Here is a 21,389-nt window from a genome sequence, read left to right on the forward strand (position 1 = left end):
AATGAAAATCACTATTAATTGATATAGTTAGAAAACCTAGTTCATGAGGTCTATGAATGTCGTCAAAGCATTGGTGAGTCTAAACGACATTACAAGGAACTCATAGTGACCGTATCTTGTCCTGAATGCCATCTTTGCAATATCTTCCTTTTTAACCTTCAGTTGGTAATACCTGGACCTCAGGTCTATTTTGGAGAAAATACACGCTTCTTTAAGCTGTTCGAGAAGGTCATCAATTTTAAGAAGGGGTTAACGGTTCTTGATGGTCAACTTGTTCAACTGAAAGTAGTGATGCACAACCTCATCGACCATTCCTTCTTCTTAACGAAGAGAAATAACACTCCCCAAAGAGAAATACTTGTTCGGATAAACCCTTTCTCTAGTAACTTTTGAATTTGTGATTTCATTTCTTTTAGCTCCGTCGGTGCCACGCAATAAGGAGTGGTGGACACCGGATTGGACTTGACATTACTTCTATACCAAATTCCAGCTCTCGTTCCAGCGGTAGCCCTGAAAACTCCTCTGAAAACAAATCTGGAAAGTCTATGATGGTTCTAAAGTCATCTATCCTTGGGACTACTACTATGGTATCGTATATATAGGCCAAGAAGGCTTCAAAACCCTAATCTAATATCTTTTATGCCTTAAGGCATGACAAAACCCTTGCACTCTTGGGTTTCTCGCTAAACATGATAATCCTAATTCCATCCTCTTTCTCGAGTTTAAGCCTTCAAAGCTTACACCGCAGATTTGAATCGTGTTCTGACAACTACTCCATATCTAAAATTAAATCAAACTCTTTGAAAGGAAACTTCATAAGATCGGTTGGAAAGTCTCGCCTTGAATATCAAAAGGGAATCTATGATGGACAATATCCACTAGAACATCTAAACCTAAAAGGGTGGACACTCCAACTCCTATATCAAGATTCACAACTGGGATATTTCTCTTGTACCAGGTCATAAAAGATATAGGAGTGGGTAGATCTTGGGTCTACTAGAGCAGTGACTAGAAGAGAAAATATGATAAAAGTACCTGAGATTACATCAGTATCATCGTAACCTTCCTAAGCTCAGGCTGCATACTGACGAGCGATAACTCTGGCTTGACACTGGCACCAGATCATGTTGTACTCTTACCAGTCTGACCGAATGTAGAATTCTGACCTCTCTAGGGCCTCTACCCCTCTAGACTGATTGTATTGACCTTTAAGTTGAGAATGGGGTCATGTCCTGTATCTCTGGATAATATCTTAAGAAGTGGTCTAGAAACCTAATAGATAAAAACCCTTGGACCCCTGCCTGCAAACCGCCAAGTACCTCTTTCCATAGGTGGAACAGATGGGATAAGACTGCGACCTCACATAACTTCCAAAACTCACAACTGATGTAGTGACCAACAGTCTCCTATGCTTATTAGATCGACCCACCTTTTTTCGTACTATAAGCAAACCTGCTAGACTGGCCTGCTAGAGACCTCTAAGACCCCTTTTAATCCTTCATCCTCTTAGATAACTATGAAAGTCTTGATGAACCTCCAAATCCTTGGGTCTGACCAGAAGTAGCTTTTACTTTAGTAGCTTTTCTCCCTATTATCCTCTGCACTACTTTCACCTGATGAACCAACTTGACGAATAGTCTCGGTAGATCGATGGCTAGGTGAGCCAGAATATCTAAATGACAACCCTCCCTGAACCTTCTACAGCTGTGGTACTCTGATGAAACTAGCTCTGGTGCATACCAGCTCAAATGGAGAAACTCTAGCTCATAATCAAACACTTAACCGTCCCCTGAGTCAACTAGGTAAACTGGTCTCTCAAAGCATCCATATAAGCCTCCCCTATGTATTTTTGGCCAAACTTCTCAAAGAATCGCTCCAGGTGGGTCTCTCAGGCTCTAAAGACATCTCTATTATCTCCCACCAGTCTATAACATCACCTTTAAGCAGGGAGGTGGCACACTTTAGCATACCGTCAGGGGTGAGGTATATCTGTCTAAGAGTCTTAAGAGTATCTCTCAACCACTGATCAACCGCTATTGGGTCGTCATCTCCTGTGTCGAAGTAATTTATGGTCTGGTGTCTCCGGAGCCTCTCAACTAGGGACTCCTGTAATGCTACGTCAGGTGGGGTTAGTTAAACTGGCTGGGTAGGCAAGGGAACGAGTATCTTAGGTAGGGCTCTAGCTACACACCTCAGGGTATCAGTCAGATCTCTTAAGAAGGTTGTTTCCACGACCCTTGCCTCCCTAGGATCCTCAAAATCTATCTCTGGAATAAAATTTCACCTAAATCTCCCGTAAGGGAAGCCCTTCTCTCGTTCCTACCCTCCTGACTATGACCTGGGATCTCGTCCATATTTAAACTCTGAAATTTAAACAATACGAGAAATTACTATCAACATTTCAAAAAAAAGTACTCTTAACATCCATAGAGGCATGTATACTCATAAACTTTTACTGATTTGACCTGCGAGCCATAGGAATGTCTAAACCTGAAACTCCGATACCACTAATTATAACACTCTAAACCATTACAACACACAATTGACTATTTATAATGCCACCAGAGTAGCTAACCAAAATTTTTCTTTACTTGCTTAATTATGATAAACAGTTGTAAATACTCATACAAAAATAAAACAACATTTATATAAAATGGTTTACATCAGAAGCTCCCAAAAATAATAACTCAATTTATACAGACCATCCTTTAAAACAAGTTACAAATAAAATATACAAAATGAGTTATACAATATATTTGCCCTCCAAAAAATAAATAGAGACATACTCTGCATTGAAATCCGATATGGATCTAGGCTAAACAAAAGCTTCTCAACAGCTCCACCTATGAATATGCGTAAGGAAACAAATTTCAAACGATGAGCTAACTAGCCCATTGCAACACTGACAACTAAACCATACTAAAAGTGTTCATTTTATGCTTTAAATAACTGATAAAATACAATAGTGAGTATACTCGAATACCTATTCTCTACTCTATGGTAGACATAATGGTGCAACTGAGGGATTATGAATCTTGAAGCTTACACACCCCTCTAATCTATTGAGAATGAGGACCATAATCTCTACATTGGACACAACACCCTAGACTAACCCACCCCTTGCGATTGTCGAATTTGCACCCTAGTTAGTCAGTTTAAAGTTCCCTGTGCACTACTTATGGATATCCAAAATAATTCTATACTTTGATATCGATATCTTCGCTAAAGGAACTTGGGTTTGCTGATTGTTTCCCGAGCATAAATAAAGGCCAGTTTTATGTCATCCTAATTGATCTCATTTCTAAGTGTGATTAATCATTATTAATGTTTCCACTTGAAATATTATTGAAAGTAATTATAGATTTCTTGGGAAACTTCATATCACTCTTAAAATTTCTAGAAAATAATGCCTGAAAATGTACACTGGTACTGATACTGGTCATTTGGTATCGGTACTGATACTTTATTATAGATACCTCCCCTTGGGTATCAAAACCAATTTTAGTTTCGATATTTTGAAAGTATGCCTAGTATCAATACTCCTATGGGGTGTATTAATACTTTTACCCTGGTGATACATGTATTAGGCCCCAAAATGATGACAACTCATTCTTCTTTGGACTTATGTTTATACTCGAACCTATTAGAAGAACAAAGTCTCGAAGATTCAAAGCATATCCATTCGGTAAATATAACGTGAGTGAATTATTAAAAGGCTCTAATGTTTCTCCCATTGATGTTTCATATTTGAGTTTGAATCCTTTTGAAGAGAGGAAGGATGATACATGAAACACAAGGCTCACATCAAAGAAAGATGCACTAACGCTTCCAATGGACTCACAAGATAAAGGCTTTGAAAAGAACAACAAATCAATAGACTTGTGACTACTTTTTGAATAGTACCCTAAAGTTATTTTGTTAACTTTCTTCTTGAGTTACGACCAACTGTCTCTTAGCTTTCCAATGGTTCTTGAATCGCATCAATCCAAAAACAAGAACTCAATATACGCTCATTTTATTTAAGACATCGCATGTAGAAATTCCTATACCGTATTAATACTAGATTTTATGGATGTTACGAATTTCAATGTTTGTATTGATTATTTATAATATAATTTAATATAGGATGATGCATTATCTTTTAGGATTAGATTTATTATTTTATTAGTAATTAAGATATATTTAAAACATTTATCTTTAGTTTATTCTTGTTAGGAATTATGATAGTATTGTTATTGTTAATTTTATTTTTATTTTCAAGAATTAGTCATACTAAAACAAGGACTCCTTCACCCTACAGAAAGGATGTTGTAACACCCATAACCCGTATACGTGAATCAATACGAGTTACAGATGTCACATAAAAAATTCAAAATGTTTCTTTAATTGAACTAAGTAAATTTTTTGTTTCATTCAAACATCACCAATTTCATAAATTGAACAATTATGATAAAGTTATTATTCTGAGAAAAATCATAATATAATATTTTTGGTTACCAATTCAAAACTAGTTTCATGCAGTGATAAACAATTTTGTTCTGTTTCATAAAATAAATAAGTTTGTCTAACACATTTGATTTAAAACCCTAGTTAAATTTTTAAGCATAGTTTATTATGATAATATTTATTCATACTATTATTTATATTTAATACTAACTATATTTAGAAATTACAGACATTTCATTCTCATATATATGCTAGCTAGAACTATTAGAACACAGTAAGATGTCATCATTGTTACCTATAAATATTTCCTTGGTGATTTATGCCAAGCTCAACTCCTTACTCATTTTCCTCCTTTTTCTTACACGTGAAAATCATCACACGCTAAGTACACACTTAGTGAGGCAATCATATGAATATTTAAAGCAATGCAACACATAAATTTAAATGAATAACCATATTCGATGCAATATGATCACTTTACCCGTATTCCAACCATTTTAGCATATATTAATATGATATAACCGTATATCAAGTTTCTTACCAATATACTTTTCATTCATTCCACAAGCTCGTAAGCTTATTTGCATGTTTACCATTTATTAACCAATAAACCATAGCCCAATTTAAACCCTGAGGACCCTGCGTATTAGAGTCAAATACCTGTACCGTAGTGCTATGACACATAAGGTCGTTCCCACCACCTACACTAAGTTTACACTTTAGTGCTAATCTGGATATGACACATAAGGTCGTGCCCATGACCTGCACTGAGTTTACACTCTAATGCTGATCCGGATATGACACGTAAGGTCGTGCCCACCACCTGCACTAATTGTCCTTACACACTATAGTACTTAATCAAACCTGCAACTGCTGGACTCTATGGAATGTCATCATGTCCCTCAATGACTTAATTGGGCATACATTCTATTTTATTTAATCCATCCATGGCAAAGTATATTATCATAATTTAACATTGGGTAGTTCATACCCGAAATAACATTCATGGTAAATATCATATATGCTCAAGATAAACATCATATGTAATGATCAGTGATCAATGCAATTTATATTCAACCTTTTACATATTTAGAATATGTCAAATATATGATGAATGACATAAATATCATGCCAAAATAAATAAAGTAGACTCCTAGCATGTCCTACCCGATGAGGTATAAAACATCCGTGTATAATGTTATGCATGCATTGCTCTCATTTTGACATTATATACAAGACAAAATATAAGCCTCACTAAGCTTTACCTTGATCATTTGCTTCTAATTTGGTTAAATCCCAAAAGTTTTCATAATTTCATGTTTCGACAATTTGCACTACTTTTAAAGAAATATTATTCTGTATTAATCTACACATTTAAAAATTATTCCGTTTATACCAATGGAAACTAGACTCAAATAAGAATCTATCCATATAATAAATTCTTTCTATTCAATTTGTACAATTTATGGTGAATTTTCAAAGTTGACCGACAAAATCTGTTTTGAGTAGAATATGTTGCTCCATTTTCTGACCTATCCTCGATTAAAAATTCATATCTTTTTTGTTGTAAACAAAACTAGACTAGTATAATAATCCAATGGTATATAAATCATTCTATAATCATTGTTTTAGAATTTATAGTAATTTTCTGAACTTACTATCTAGAACATAAATTCTAAGCAAATTTCACCAATTTGCATTTTCAACTTGTTCACTAATTCTATTAGCTCACCAAATGCACATATATGCATGCATCACAAATCACATAACATTTTAAGAGTCACTCATTAATATAGTAACTCCGTCACTGGCTCATCGTAAGCCAATGTTTGTTCGATAACATAAGTACAAATTAAAATTTGCACTCACTTGGTGTCGTTAGCTTGCAACCTTCCTTGGAATTTCCCATTTTCTCCTTAAGCTTCTCATTAGCTTTTAAAAGTATTTGATCTTGATTTCAAGAACTCAATCTCTAAATGAACATCATTACCAAACATATACAAATTCAAACCAAATGTTAGAATCTTACTAACATAGGCATACTTTGGAAAATAAATTCCTAACAATTTTTTATGCTTATTCGATACAATTTCCATGTCACAAAGTAAATGTTGACCTTAATACTTCTAATTGACCACTCAAGTTCCTTTTATCCCAACGTCACATAACATTTTCAATTAAGCTCCCAAGTTTTCCATATTTTTTATTTAAACCTCAACTTTTACAAGCTTTCCAACATAATCCAAATTCACATCCTAACTTCATTTTCAACACTCAAACATTCATTTCTAGAATATTACATCAACTATTGAACAATTACATAACAGTCCATAATTTTTCCAAAATTACCAATTGGTCCCCTAACTTTTCAAAAATTATAAAATGGTCCCCAAATTTTGCTAAAGCTTGTAGAATACTTCCTACATCATTTCCAGACCCTACATTATTTTTCCATAATTTTCTCATCCTCTATAGCCAAGGTCGAATGTTTTGTATGTTCAAGATTAGGGTTTTCATGATTTTACTTGATTTTGATTCGATTCAAGCATGAAAGCACTTCGATTCAACCTTATAAAATCTCTACAATCAAAACCCTAACTTAATTTCATTAAAACACACCTTTTTCTCAAGATTAGGGTTAGGCTGAAACTTCATATGTTCATTTGATCATGTACAAGTGATTTTAATCATCAACCTGCTTGGAAATGATTCTACAACCTCAATAACATCAAAATTGTTCATCAATTCCTTAAATCATAATGTGAACATAAACCCTAGAATTTGAGATCTTTGAACACAAAGTAAATTAGCAAAACATAATAGAACCAAATGATAGTGTTTTTCGAATAGAACAATTTTCTATTTCACGGCTTAATCCAAAAACCAAAGGAAATTACTCAAAAATTGAACAACAAAATTCCTCTTACCTTGGTTGAGACTCACGGATATGTATCTGAAAAATGCCCAACTTTCATGAAATTTATAAGCTTAATTTCATGTTAATTTGGCCATAATTTAAGCTTAAATGAATTAAAAATTAATTTAATGTTAAACATCCATTTCACCATTAATGAAACTTGATATTTACCATAATACCAAGCCACATAACTTATCATCTTTCCAAAGTCAAAGTTGAACAAAATATTTTACCCTTTTCCAATTTTACCAAGCAACTTTCCAAAAATTACAATTTTGCCACTTTGATCTAACAGTCCAAATTAAACATGAAAATAAATCTTTAAATCCAATGATCCATATTATTTTCCATCATTTTAACATGTGGAAATAATATTTATAAGCTTATTTTATCATCCTTCAAATTTTCTTAAAATTTCTATTGGATCCGATTTACCGAATTTTTACCGAACTTTAATACTTTCTAGTTTTTAACATAATTTCCATATCAAGAATCTGATTTCAACAAAACCCACTCAAAAAGAGTAAACTATCCATTTATGGAATAAAAATTATTTTTGGGAAAATTACCACTTAGGTCACTCAAATTTTCCCAATTTTTTACTTTGGCCACCAAACTTTTAAAATTTATATTTTGGTCACTTATCAAAATTTTGGGTATTACAGATGCTTCTCCCACCATTTTAATCATCAAGTTTTATTCTTTTATTCAATACAAAGAGAGATCGTTTTTGCAAGAGTTGATTGCCTTGTGCCTTCTAAGCTTTTTTCTTTTAGTTCTTCTAATTTCTTGTGAGAGGTATTTTCATACTCCAGTTTGCCTATTCATTGCGATTAGGAGGGCTGGTTAGAGCCATTTTTCAAATTTTCTTTTCATTATGACTAGGAGGGTTCGATAGGATAATTATCGATATATTTGAATCTTTCAAAACTCCATCATCACTAAATCACCATTATCAACCATCATTACCAAAACCATAATTTTGGCTAACTATCCATATCCTATTTTATATTATTTGTCTTCTTTTATTTTCTTATTATATGTTTATTATCTTAATCTTATTTCCTTTAATCAATTTCCAGCAACTTTAAATCCCTTAAAAGCCTTAATTGTCATCTCTCATTCAATTATGTTTTCCATCTCGTTCATTCGAGTCTATAGCTTTCTAGGTTTGTTTCTTCAACATGAGCAACAATAATTCATCCACTTCCACTTCTCTATCAATTGGTGTCATCTTTTGGATGATTCTTGGGAAGAATCAAAGCAATTTGACTTGTTCTTCAATCATTAACCGTCGATGTGCCCTAATGGAGCTAGTTCACACAAGTTTTTCATTTTCAGGTTATTTTTCAATTTAGTTTCAATTCATTCTTGTTAGTTTGCTGATTTTCATTGAAAAAATAAAAAAGGGAAAAAAAGAGAAAAAGCCAAAAAAAATTAAAAAATTGCAAACGAATAGATTTAGAATTGGTTTTTTACCAGAGCATTTGTCATCTTAAGAGATATCTGAAGTCCAAAATACAGGTCAATTGGACAATAGTAGACCCCTCTGATAAATCTTTCAAGATTGTTCAATAGATTTGAGCACTAGGCCTTGACGAATTTTCACAAAATTTCCCAAAAAGAATTTGATGTTGAAATTTTTGTAAATAAATAAATTTTAAGACATACAAAAAATATTTCATAATTTTTGAAGACCAGGAACGCTTTCATAAATATTGCTTAAGTTGATCATGTGTTTGTTCGACAGATTCGAGCTATTCTCATTGATAGTTTTCTCCAGAAGTTTCCAGAAAGAATTTTGTGCTAAAAATTTCTAGATTGCAACTAAACTCATTGAGGAGCACTAAAAAAAATCAGAATTTTTGGAGATCGAAAACCCCTCAAAAAAATGTTGCTCGAGTTAATCTAGTGTTTTAGGTTTTCTGGGTATGGTTCTTTTCCAAATTCTCGACTCTTATTGCCTTAGGGTCATTTGTCTTACCTTTTTTTTGTTTCTTTGCACCATCTAACACATTTTCTTCCTTGTGTTAGTAGGATTAAGAGAGTTTGTATATTTCTTCTTCATTGCATTCTCGTTTACTTGGAGTCTCACCTTTGTTTGACCTCTTAGAGCTTTCTAAGTTTCTTTTTCAACTTTGTCAATGATCGAACTCTGATACGAACATCGAAAGACTTCTTGGAGAAGAGACTTTTAAAGAGTACAAGATCGACATTCTTTCCTCTCGTTGTGTTACTTTCTTAGAGTGACTTGTGAGGTTTCTTTTTTTTTTTCTTTGATGTTATTTTCTTCACTTTACATATTTCTTTGAGTGTGGTGTTTTTCAAGATGTTTCATTATACACAAAGAGAGAAACCACGAGGCGGTAATCCCCTCTCATCAAAAACCATGATCCCTACGATTACATTACTTGCGAAAAGGAAGTTGACCTATGGTTCTCCTACTACAAGTACCCTTTATACAATACCCCAAAATTTGGTTAATGGCCAAAAATATATATTTTGAAAGTTTAGTAGCCAAAGTATGAAGTTTGGAAAGGTTTAAGGATAAAAAGTGTAATTTGTAAAAGTTAGGTGTTTTGACCCCACAAATGAATAGTTCACCCCAATAATGATGTTTTGGTGGGAATCAGATTCTTGATCCGAAAATTGTGTTAAAAGCTAGAAAGTGTTAAAGTCGGGTAAAAATTTGGTAAATCGAATCGAATAGGAATTTAGAGAAAATTTGAAGGGTATTAAATTAAGCTTAGAAATATTACTTCCATATTTTAAAATGAAGGAAAATAATATGGATCATTGGATTTGAGAATTTATTTCCATATTTAATTTGGATCGTTAGATGAAAATGGTAAGATTGAAATTTTTGGAAAATGATTGGGTAAAGTGGAAAAGGGTAAATTAATTTGTTTATATTTGACTTTGGAAGATTTCAATCAACATGTGACTTGGTATGGATGTAATTATAAAGTTTCATTATTGGTAAAATTGTCATTTCCCATTAAATGATTTGTAAATTCATTTAAGCTTAATAAATGACAAATGCACATGAAATTAATTAGAAATTTCATTAACATAAGGCCTTCTTCAACCTCCATTTCGTGCTATCCATAAACCATAGGTAAGATAATTTTTATTTTTCAATTTTGAGCAATTTTCTTTGATTTTTGGATTAAAGCATGAAATAAAAAATTGTTCTATTCGAATAGCTCTATCATTTGCTACAATTATTCCATGCTAATTTTGCTTGAATGTTAAGTTCCCAGATTTTAGGGTTTATGTTCATGTCAAGATTTTATGAATTGATGATTGATTTTGAGGTTATTGAGGCTGTAGAATCATTTCCAAGCTTGTTTGATGATCAAAACCACCTAGAAAGGTTATTATGATTTTCAGCCTAAACCCTAAATTAAGGAAAGTTTGTGATTTGATGACATTGAGTTAGGGGTTTGATTGTATAGGTTTTAAAATGTATAATAGAGGTTGATTTCATGCTCGAATCAAATTGAAATCAAGTGAAATCATGAAACCCTACCCCCTTAAAATTTCACTTAAGCATTAGAAGATGAAAAAAATTATGGAAAATTATGTAAGGTTTGGAAATGATGTAGGATGGATTCTACATGCTTTAGAAAATTATAGGGACGCTTATGGAATTTTGTGAAAGTTGGGAAACCTATTCAATAATTACAGAAAATTATGGGATCAATGTGTAATTTCTCAATTTTTGATGTAATGTGATAGAAATTAATGTTTGAGTGTTGAAATACAAGTTAAAATTATGAAATTAGGTACTATTATAAAGTTGGTAAAAGTTGAGAATTAAATCACAAATATGAATAAGTTGGGAAATTAAGTGAAAATGTTATGTGAAGTTTGGATAAAAAGGAACTTGAATGATCAACTTGAAGTGTTAAGATCAACAATTATGTTGTGAGAAGGAATTTTTATCAAATGAGCATTAAAAGATTTTTAGGAATTCATTTTCTAATGTTTGCATATGTTAGTAAGTTTCTAACATGTGGGTTGAATTGTATATGTTTTGTAAATGGTGTTCATTTAGATTTTGTGATTAAAATCAATATCAAACAATTTTAAAGCTAAGGAGAAGCTTAAGGATGAAATATGAATTTCTATGGCAACTTTGCAAGCTAAGGACACGGGGTGAGTGCATATTTAATTTATTATTATGTTATCGAATAAACATTGGCTTACGATGAGCTAGTGATGGAGTAACTATAGTAAGAAGTGACTCCTAATGGTGTGTGACTTTGTGATTTATGCATATATGTGCATTTATTCAGGTATTAGAATTAGTGAATAAGTTGAAAACGCAAACTGGTGAAATCTGCTTAGATTTGTGATCTGGATAATAAGTTTAGTAAATAACAATAAATTCTAAAGAAATGATTGGAGGATGATTTTTATACCTTTGGATTCATATATCAATATAGTTTTGTGAAAAACAAACATATACTAATTTCAAGGTGTATAAAAAAGATATGAATTTTTAATCGAGGAAAGGTAGAAAACAAGGCAACAGATTCTGCTCAAAATAACTTCTGTAAGTCAACTTTGAAAATTCACTATAAATTGTATATATTGAATTAGAAGAATTTACTTATATGGTTAGATTCATATCCGAGTATAGTTTCTAGTGATATAAATGGAATAATTTTTATGTGTGCATGTAATACCCCAAATATTAGGTCAGTGACTTTATTCAAAAGATTTAAAATTTGAGTATTTATTTGAATAAATGATAAAAGATGAGAAAATGATTTGAAATAGTTTTTGAGACTAAGTTGTAACAATAGATGAATAAAGAGGGCATTTTGGTCCTTTAAAGAGAAATAAATTTAACATTCATTTTATTAAGGCATTAAAGTATGGAAAAAGGGGAAACCTAAGTTATTTTCTCTTATTCTTTCCCGTGGAAGAGCTCTCCTCCATAGCCAAAGATCGTAATCAAACTCTCGCGTCCAGCAAAATGAAAGGCAAAGATAAGTAGTTGAGTAGTCAGATTTACGTTTTGGATATAATAGCAAGGCAAGCCGGGTGAGTGCATTTGTTATGTACTTATATGTTATGATAGTTATAGATGCATGTTGCTTAATATATCTATGGCGATTACCAAATGGCACTATGCGTGCAAAACTAATAAATTCATAATAAGTTTATGAATTCCCGTATGAGCACTTTGTGTGAAAAACTAAGAAATTCATAATAAGTTTATGAATTTCCGTATGAGCACTTTGTGTGCAAAAGCTAAGAAATTTATATTGAGTTTATGAATTTCCGTATGTGCACTTTGTGTGCAAAAGTTAAGAAATTCATAATGAGTTTATGAATTTATGTATTGGCACTTTGTGTGAAAAAGCTAAGAAATTGATAATAAGCTTATGAATTTTCATATGGGCACTTTGTGTGTGAAAGCTAAGAAATTTATAATGAGTTTATGAATTTCCATACGGGCACTTTGTGTGCAAAAACTAAGAAATTCATAATAAGTTTATGAATTTCCGTATGGGCACTTTGTGTGTAAAAGCTAAGAAATTCATAACAAGTTTATGATTTTCTGTATGAGCACTTTGTGTGCAAAACTAAGAAATTCATAATAAGTTTATGAATTTCTGTATGGGCACTTTGTGTGCAAAACTAAGAAATTCATAATAAATTAATGAATTTTCGTATTGGTAGTGGGTGTGCAACCCATGTAAATTATAATAAGTTTGTGAATTACCGTATTGGCACTACGTGTGCAAACTATAGAGTTTATAATGAATTGAAACAGTTAATTGGTATTATGAATAATTATTAGAGTAGAAACTGTTATAAAATAAAAGACTAATGCCGAATTATGCATTTGGAAGAAAGGTGCCAATAATGCAAGTTAGAAGAAAGGTTAAATGCCTTTAGGATAAAAGACTAATTCCTAATGGTGCATTTTGGAAGAAAGGTGCCACTAATACAAGTTAGATGAAGAACAGTGCATAATTGGCATGAAAGGATGCCATAAATGAAAATGTATAACAATGCATAATTGGCATGAAAGGATACCACAAATAAAAATACATAACGGTATATTAATGGTATATAAAGTGTCACTCATGATAATTATAAAAGATAAAGGACCATTTGGCACTTTGATACAATACATGTACAATACTTTCTCATTTAACGTACATAGGACAAATAAATAATAATTGAGAAAAATATATAGAAAGATAGGTATACTGGGACTACTAAGAATGATTTTGATGATTATATGAAAGAAAAATATGGATTAACTGAGAAGGATTTTCTCTGATCATTATGGAGTATGCGATTTAGTTCGTCATTAAATAGTCATGAGATACTTATGTATAAATTGCAGATTCTTTACAATATTATGACTCACTAAGTATATACTTAACATAAATTGATTTCACGCGTAGGTAACAACAAAGACTAGTTGGGTACTGGGAGCAGGAGCAACTATCATCAATATAAGGTTGACTCTATTCAGTAACAGTAGGATAATTATGTTATTTTGAAAAATTACTGGCATATAATTGAAATTAAGAAAAATTGCTCTAGAATGTATTTAAAGTGATAACTTTGGAAAATAGGTTTCAACGACTGTTTTCTTGTTGTATAAAAGTGTTTTTAGTTTTAAATTTCAAGACAAAACTTTTAAGGGTTTCCAAATGAAAAACTGTTTGAAAAGTGATGTGACATCTATATCTCGTGTACTGAAAGGTATACGGGAGATGGGTGTTACATTTATTGGTATCAGAGTTATAGGTTTAGCTAATTCTCGACCGAAATCAAGTTTAATTGAATTGAGAAAAAATGATTACATTCTATTAGGATTGTCAAAGTTACTAATATGGTGTCAATTAGAGTGTGATTAATGTCACTCCTTGTTAACTTAAGTGTTATTATTATGTATGTCCTAATAGATGTAAGAAACTAAGGACGAATATAATAAAGTAGACGATATTGAAAAGAAGGTCGAGATAAAAATCGACCCAAGAGAAGTTGAATCAGATGAGGATCTAGAGGAAATTTCTGAATATAGAGATGATTCCAAGGTTTTTTCATGTAAGCTTAAATAATCAAGGAAATGAGTAAGCGGTAAATACATTGATTGCTAAAAGTTTATAGAAAGGGGAGTTACTAGTGGATCAAATGATTATAAATTTGTTGAGAATAAATGTTAAGTTTTATGGACCAAATAGAGTTATTTGTATAATGTAATTTGTGATAATGATTTTCTACCCATTTCCTACTTCAATAAATTATTATTTAAAATCGAGATTATTTCTCGAGAACATGAAAAATTGTCAAGTTCGTAATGATAGGAAAAAGAGTAAATTTCTTTACTAGTGTAATTTTTAGCATTAACTGCTATGAAGTTATTGCTACAAAGTTGTAAAGTCTTCTTATTAAATGAGGTGGATAATTAGACTTTCATAGTTGAGATAGAAAATGTTTCAACTGCACGAGAATATTTTTTATGGATCCGGAAAAGTTACACTGATTCAGAAAAGTTACACGGATTACCCCAAGAAGGAAATGAAAGATCTTAAAATAAATGTACTCTATTTAACTTAATCTTGAGTGAGATGATAACGGTAAACCCTAGCGGATCATAGTACAAGTGTTATTTGGAAAGTTAGTAAACATTTAATAAAGATTCTCGGGGCTATGTTTATGGTGGATCTGATGGAATTTTCATTTGATGAGTGATCGCTTGTAAATGTATATGTTAAGGAAAGAAAATCTGTGCAAGTGTACATAATCGATTCAATAATATAGGGTAAGTGAGTATCGTCTCCATAGGGATTGGATTGGAAATATATTTTCACCACAACGAGATCTAGTGTCACGAACTAATTCCTACTAGTTTCAGCTTATGAACTAATATTAATAAAATGAAGAAATGATTTAATGATTGCATAAAAGTTTGGTCGAGGCAAAATAAGTATACAAAATACTGTAATAAAATAAGACAAGTGCTGGTTTAAATATTGTTGAAAACATTTTGATGTTTCGATATAACAAATTAACTGTTATTGTATTTTAAGATTTTATAATCATTTTTTAAAGTATATTCGACTAAATTATTCTAATATCAAAATATTACTCCAAATTTTTCAAATGTCAATTTCAATCCTTACTTAAGTGTAAAATTATATTTTAATCTTAAAATATTTCTGAAACAAATTTTACAAAGTATTTCAAGTCTTAATCGAGCCAAAAATAATTTTTAAATAGAAGGGCTTTGAGAAAAACATATTGCCCAGTGGGTAGCGATACCCCTATGAAAGTTTTGGCTCTGAGAAAAATAGAAAGCCCTATGGGTACCGATACCCCTAATCATTTAACGGTCAAAATATTTGAATTTTACACTGTAGGTACCGATACCCATTGAAGAGGTACTGATACCCCACGCTCCCAACAGTCTTTCTCAAGAGAGTTTTCACACTACAACGGCTCTAACATCACCCAAATGATTCACAATGGCTAGAATCAATCCAAGGTGTATTTAAACAAGTTCTGAAGCCATTGATCAACAAGAATTCATTAAGAAACAATAGAGAAAGCATTAAACATCAAGTATGTGTATTTCAAGCCAATTTTCCTTCAATATTCATTTTGCTTTCAAGAATATATTGTGCTCATTTGTAATCATCTTTTAGTGTTCTTTTCTTGTTCTAGAATTGTGCAAACACATTGCCTGGTGAGGTTTTTTTGTAAGTTTGCAAAATTTGTATTGTTCTCTTTGGGAGAGAGCGTTCTCAAGAATTTGGCGTATAATTCTTGAGGGATTTGTAAGATTACTCTTTGTCCTTAAAAGAAAGAGAAATTAGTGAATTTGTGGAAAATCCTTCGTGTGGATAGCTAAGGTAGTGGACGTAGACTTTGGTTGAGAAAGTCGAACCACTCTAAATCATTGTGCAATTATTTTCTATTTTCTGCAAAAGCTTCCAACAAAATTTTAATTGCCAATTCACCCCCTCTTGGCTATTTAGTCGATCAATTAACTCAATATTTGGTATCAAAGCCTCACTCATTTGAAGGTTTAATCGCCTCTTGAGTCAATTAGGGAAGAGTTATATCGATATTCAAGTCATCAATGGCCTCCGCTTCAAGCTTCGACCTTGGTCTTGATCCAATGTCCGTCAACAAGCCTCATTTCTTTAATGTAGTTAATTATGCTTATTGGAAGAATAGAATGAGATACTTCATTCAAGCAAGTGATATGGGAGCATGGAATATCATAGAAGACAAATACTTTATTCATTCCACTCATTCAAGATTGTGGAGTAAAGCAGAGACAAGAATGTTCCAGCTCAACTCAAAGGCTATCCATATTATTTTTTGTGCTCTTGGACCATATGAAAACGGGAGAGTTTCATCTTGTACAATCGCCAAGGAGATATGGGATAAACTACAAGTCACTCATGAAGGCACTAACGAGGTAAAAGAATCTAAAATTAGTCAATGGTTTCAAATCATATGGAGAGATTCTTCCAAACGTGAAGTTTATGAGGAAGTTAGTTTACTCTCTTCCAAAATCTTGGCAATCAAAGAAAACGACGATCATCGAGGCTAAAAACTTAAAATCCTTGATCCTTGATGAGCTAATTGGTTCTCTCATCGCGCATGAAATAATGCTTCAAGATGAGGTAGACCTCAAAAACATTGACGAAATAAAGAAAGAGTCAGAGAAGAAGAAGAACGCTGGAGTTGCTCTCAAATCTACAAAGGATGATAGTTATTCAGATGAATATGATGATGGCGAGGAAATGAAATTATTTGCCAAACGGTTCAGAAAATTGATAAAGCCCAACCGAGGAAGAAAATACAAACGAAATGAATGGTTCAAAACTGAATCGAAGGAGAAAGACCCAATCATTTGCTACAAATGCAAAAAGCCAGGTGATGTCAAATACGATTGCCCACAATTGAAGAAGAAAGGTCAATTGAAGAAAAAACACAAGGCTCACGTGGCTACATGGAGCGATGAAGAAGGTTCTGATGAAGAGGAACAAGAAGTAGCAAACTTGTGCTTGATGGCCATCGGGGAAAGCTCTCAGGTAACCTTTAGCTCATTTAATTTCGAAGATTATTCTTTTGATGAGTTGTTAGAGGAATATACTAGGTTGGCTTCGGATTATGAGAAATTATTTTCCAAATACAAAAATGATATTTCAAAATTGAAAAATGAAAAATAATCTCATATACAAGACCAACAATGATCTTGAAAGTAAAATAAAATATTTGCAAATCAAACTAGATGAGTTTGAAAAGAAAAATACTGATTTGCATAATTTACTTTCAAGAGTAAATGATTATCATCAAAATAAAATTGATCATCTTAAAGCTTCTTTTAATAAAGTTGGATCAAAACGTTTTGAAAATGGAGAAAGTTCAAAAACTAACTTTGTTAGAAAAAGTTTTAAAAACTACAATCATAGAGGTCCCTAAAGAACCTATAATGGAAAAATTGTTAGAAGTATATGGGTTCCTAAAGAACTCATTATTACTAAAAATAAGGGTATCCTACACAAATGGATACCTAAGGGGACTAGAATTTTGGAGACTAACGAATATGGACCCAAAAGAAATTGGGTACTAAAAATAAAAAATTAATCTATGTTTGTAGGAAAATGAACATTGCTACAAGGTATGGAAAACAAATTCAAAATCATGTTACCTTGATAGTGGATGCTCAAGACACATGACCGGAGATAAGAGCCGGTTCATAGAGCTTAATGACAAAAATGGAGGAGAAGTGACTTTTGGTGATAATTCAAAAGGTTACATTGAAGGTATAGGTACTATAGGTAATAACTCTTCCATACAAATTAAAAATGTTTTATATGTGAATGGATTAAAGCATAATCTATTGAGTATTAGTCAATTATGTGATAAGGGATTCAATGTCATGTTTAAAACTAATGGTTGTAAAGTCATTGACATTGTATCTAATCGGATTATGCTTGTTGGTCATAGAATAGAAATCATTTACATGGTGCATTTAGATTCTATAAATATGACTAACTTGTGCCTAGTTGATAAGGATGAACATGATAGCTGGTTATGGAATATGAGACTAGGACATACTAGCATGAGTGTTTTACAGAGACCAATTCAAGGATATTTAGTAAGAGGGTTGCCAATGCTAAAATTCGATAATGATAAAATATGTGATGCATGTGCTAAAGGAAAACATAGAAGAGCTTCCTTTAAGTCCATTAATGATGTATCAACTAGTAGAGTATTATAATTGATCCACATAGATTTTTTTGGGCCAATTAGGACTGTTAGCTTGGGTCGAAAACAATATTGCTTTATATTGGTATATGACTATTCTAGATATACTTGGGTTTTATTTTTAAGTACTAAAGATGAAGCATTAGAAAATTTCATCACGTTTTCAAAAGTAATCCAAAACAAAAAAGGTTACTCCATAACTAGTGTTAGGAGTGATCATGGTACTAAATTTGAAAATCTTGGATTTACTGATTTTTGTAATTCTAATGGTATTAGCCATAATTTTTAAACTCCTAGAACCCCTCAACAAAATGGATTTGTTGAGAGGAAAAATCGAACTTTTGAAGAAATGGTTAGAACTATGCTTTGTGAAAATAATTTACCAAAATATATTTTGGCTGAAGCCACAAGTATCGCCTGTTATGTTATAAACCGAGTAATGACTAGGCCAATTTTAAAGAAAACTCCATATGAACTTTTCAAAAATAAAAAGCCTAACATTAGTTATTTTCATCATTTTGGATGTAAATGTTTTGTTTTAAACAACGGTAAAGAAAATATTGGCGATTTTGAAGCTAAAAGTGATGAAGGATTTTTTCTGGGTTATTCCTTAAATTCTAAAGCTTATCGGGTATTTAATAAGAGAACTTTAGTTGTAGAAGAGTTTATGCATGTTGTTTTTTATGATAATCCCCTTCCGAGAAAAGATTCTTGTGTTGATGATGACATAGGTATTATAAAAGCAAATGCCGTTAGACATGACATTGGAGAACCATCATCAAAGGAAGAAACTAAAGATGAGGAAACTCATGATGTTGTCGCGAATCCAACCATTGAAGAAAGGGAAGTCTCTTACCCAAGAGAATGCAACTATGTCAAGGATGGTGAGATAATAGGTGATCCATCCAAAGGGATAACAACTCAATCATCTCTTAGAAATATATGTAATTATGTTGTATTTATTTCATGCATAGAGCCTAAGAATATCAAAGAAGCAATAGATGATGAAAATTGAATTATGGCTATGCAAAAAGAATTAAATCAATTTGAGAAAAGTAAAGTATGGACATTAGTTGAAAGGACTAGTAATAAATCAACTGCATGTACTAGATGGGTATTTAGGAATAAGCTTGATGAAAATGGTAATATAGTGAGAAACAAGGCTAGACTTGTTACTCAAGGCTATACTCAAGAAGAAGGTATAGATTTTGATGAGACATATGCACCCGTAGCTAGGATGGAAGCAATTAGAATGCTATTAGCATTTGCATGTTTCAATGAATTTAAGTTATATGAAATGGATGTTAAAAGTGCATTTTTAAATGGTTTTATAAAAGAAGAAGTGTATGTGGAACAACTTCCTGGATTTGAAGATTCAAAATTTCCATATCATGTTTTTAAATTGACAAAAGATCTTTATGGTTTAAAACAAGCTCCTAGAGCTTGGTATGAAAGACTGTCAAACTTTTTAATAGTAAAAGGTTTTTCAAAAGAGAAGGTTATCACTACATTGTTTTTAAATAGAAAAGGTACAGATTTATTAGTAGTTCAAATTTATGTTGATGATATAATATTTGGTTCTACTAATGATGTTCTTTTCCAAGAATTTTCTAAGCTAATGCAGAGTGAATTTGAGATGAGCATGATGAGGGAGCTCTCATATTTCTTAGGACTCCAAATCAAGCAAAGAAAAGATGACATTTTCATTAATCAAGCAAAGTACGTTAAGGATATGCTCAAAAAGTTTGGATTGGAAAATGGGAAACCTCATGCCACTCCAATGAGCTCTTGTACAAAGCTTGACAAAGATGAAGGAGGTAAATGTGTGGATGTTAAATTATGTAGGTCAATGATTAGCTCTTTTCTATATCTAACTGTAAGTAGACCGGACATTATGTTTAGTATTTGGTTATATACTAGATTTTAATCATGCCCTAAGGAATCACATTTACTAGCTGTTAAGAGAATCTTTAGATACCTTAAGGACACTCCTAGTTTATGAATTTGGTATCCTAGAGACTCTAGCTTTATCGTGCATGCCTTCTCTGATGCGAATTATGGAGGATGCAAAATAGATAGGAAAAGCACCTCCGGTACTTGTCAATTCCTAGGAAATATGTTGATTTCATGGTTTTCAAAGATACAAAATTGTGTTGCATTATCTACTACTGAAGCGGAATAAATTTCAGCTGGTAGTTGTTGTGCACAAGTTTTATGGATGAAACAACAACTTTTAGATTATGGAATTGAAGTTAGTACCATACCTATCAAGTGTGACAATACTAGTGCTATTTGTCTCACTAAAAATCCATTCAGCACTCTAGAACTAAGCATATTGAAATTATACATCATTTCGTTAGATATCATGTCGCTAAAGAAGATGTAGTTCTAGAATTTGTTGATACTTTGCATCAATTAGCGGATATTTTTACAAAACCTTTAGATAAATAAAGATTTTGGACACTTAGGAGAGAATTAGGTTTTACTGACCTATCTTCACTTAGTGTTTAAAATAATTTTAGCACTTTTAATTAGAAATGAAAAATGCTTATAAAAATAAAACTTTTGATTGTATTCTTTTCGAATAGTTAGGGGGAGTTTATGATCTTTAGTGAAAATTAATTATATATTCAAATAATGTTTAAGGATAGATTTGATTGATTGAACATTGTTAATTTTCTATATATGAGTTGCCAATACCACTAGAGCTAAGTAATTTACATTTTGAGTGTTTAAATAATAATTTTTTTACTTTTCTATG

The sequence above is a fragment of the Hibiscus syriacus genome, unplaced genomic scaffold (assembly GCF_006381635.1).
Source record: "Hibiscus syriacus cultivar Baekdansim isolate YM2019G1 unplaced genomic scaffold, ASM638163v2 tig00109945_pilon, whole genome shotgun sequence".
NCBI lineage: Eukaryota > Viridiplantae > Streptophyta > Magnoliopsida > Malvales > Malvaceae > Hibiscus > Hibiscus syriacus.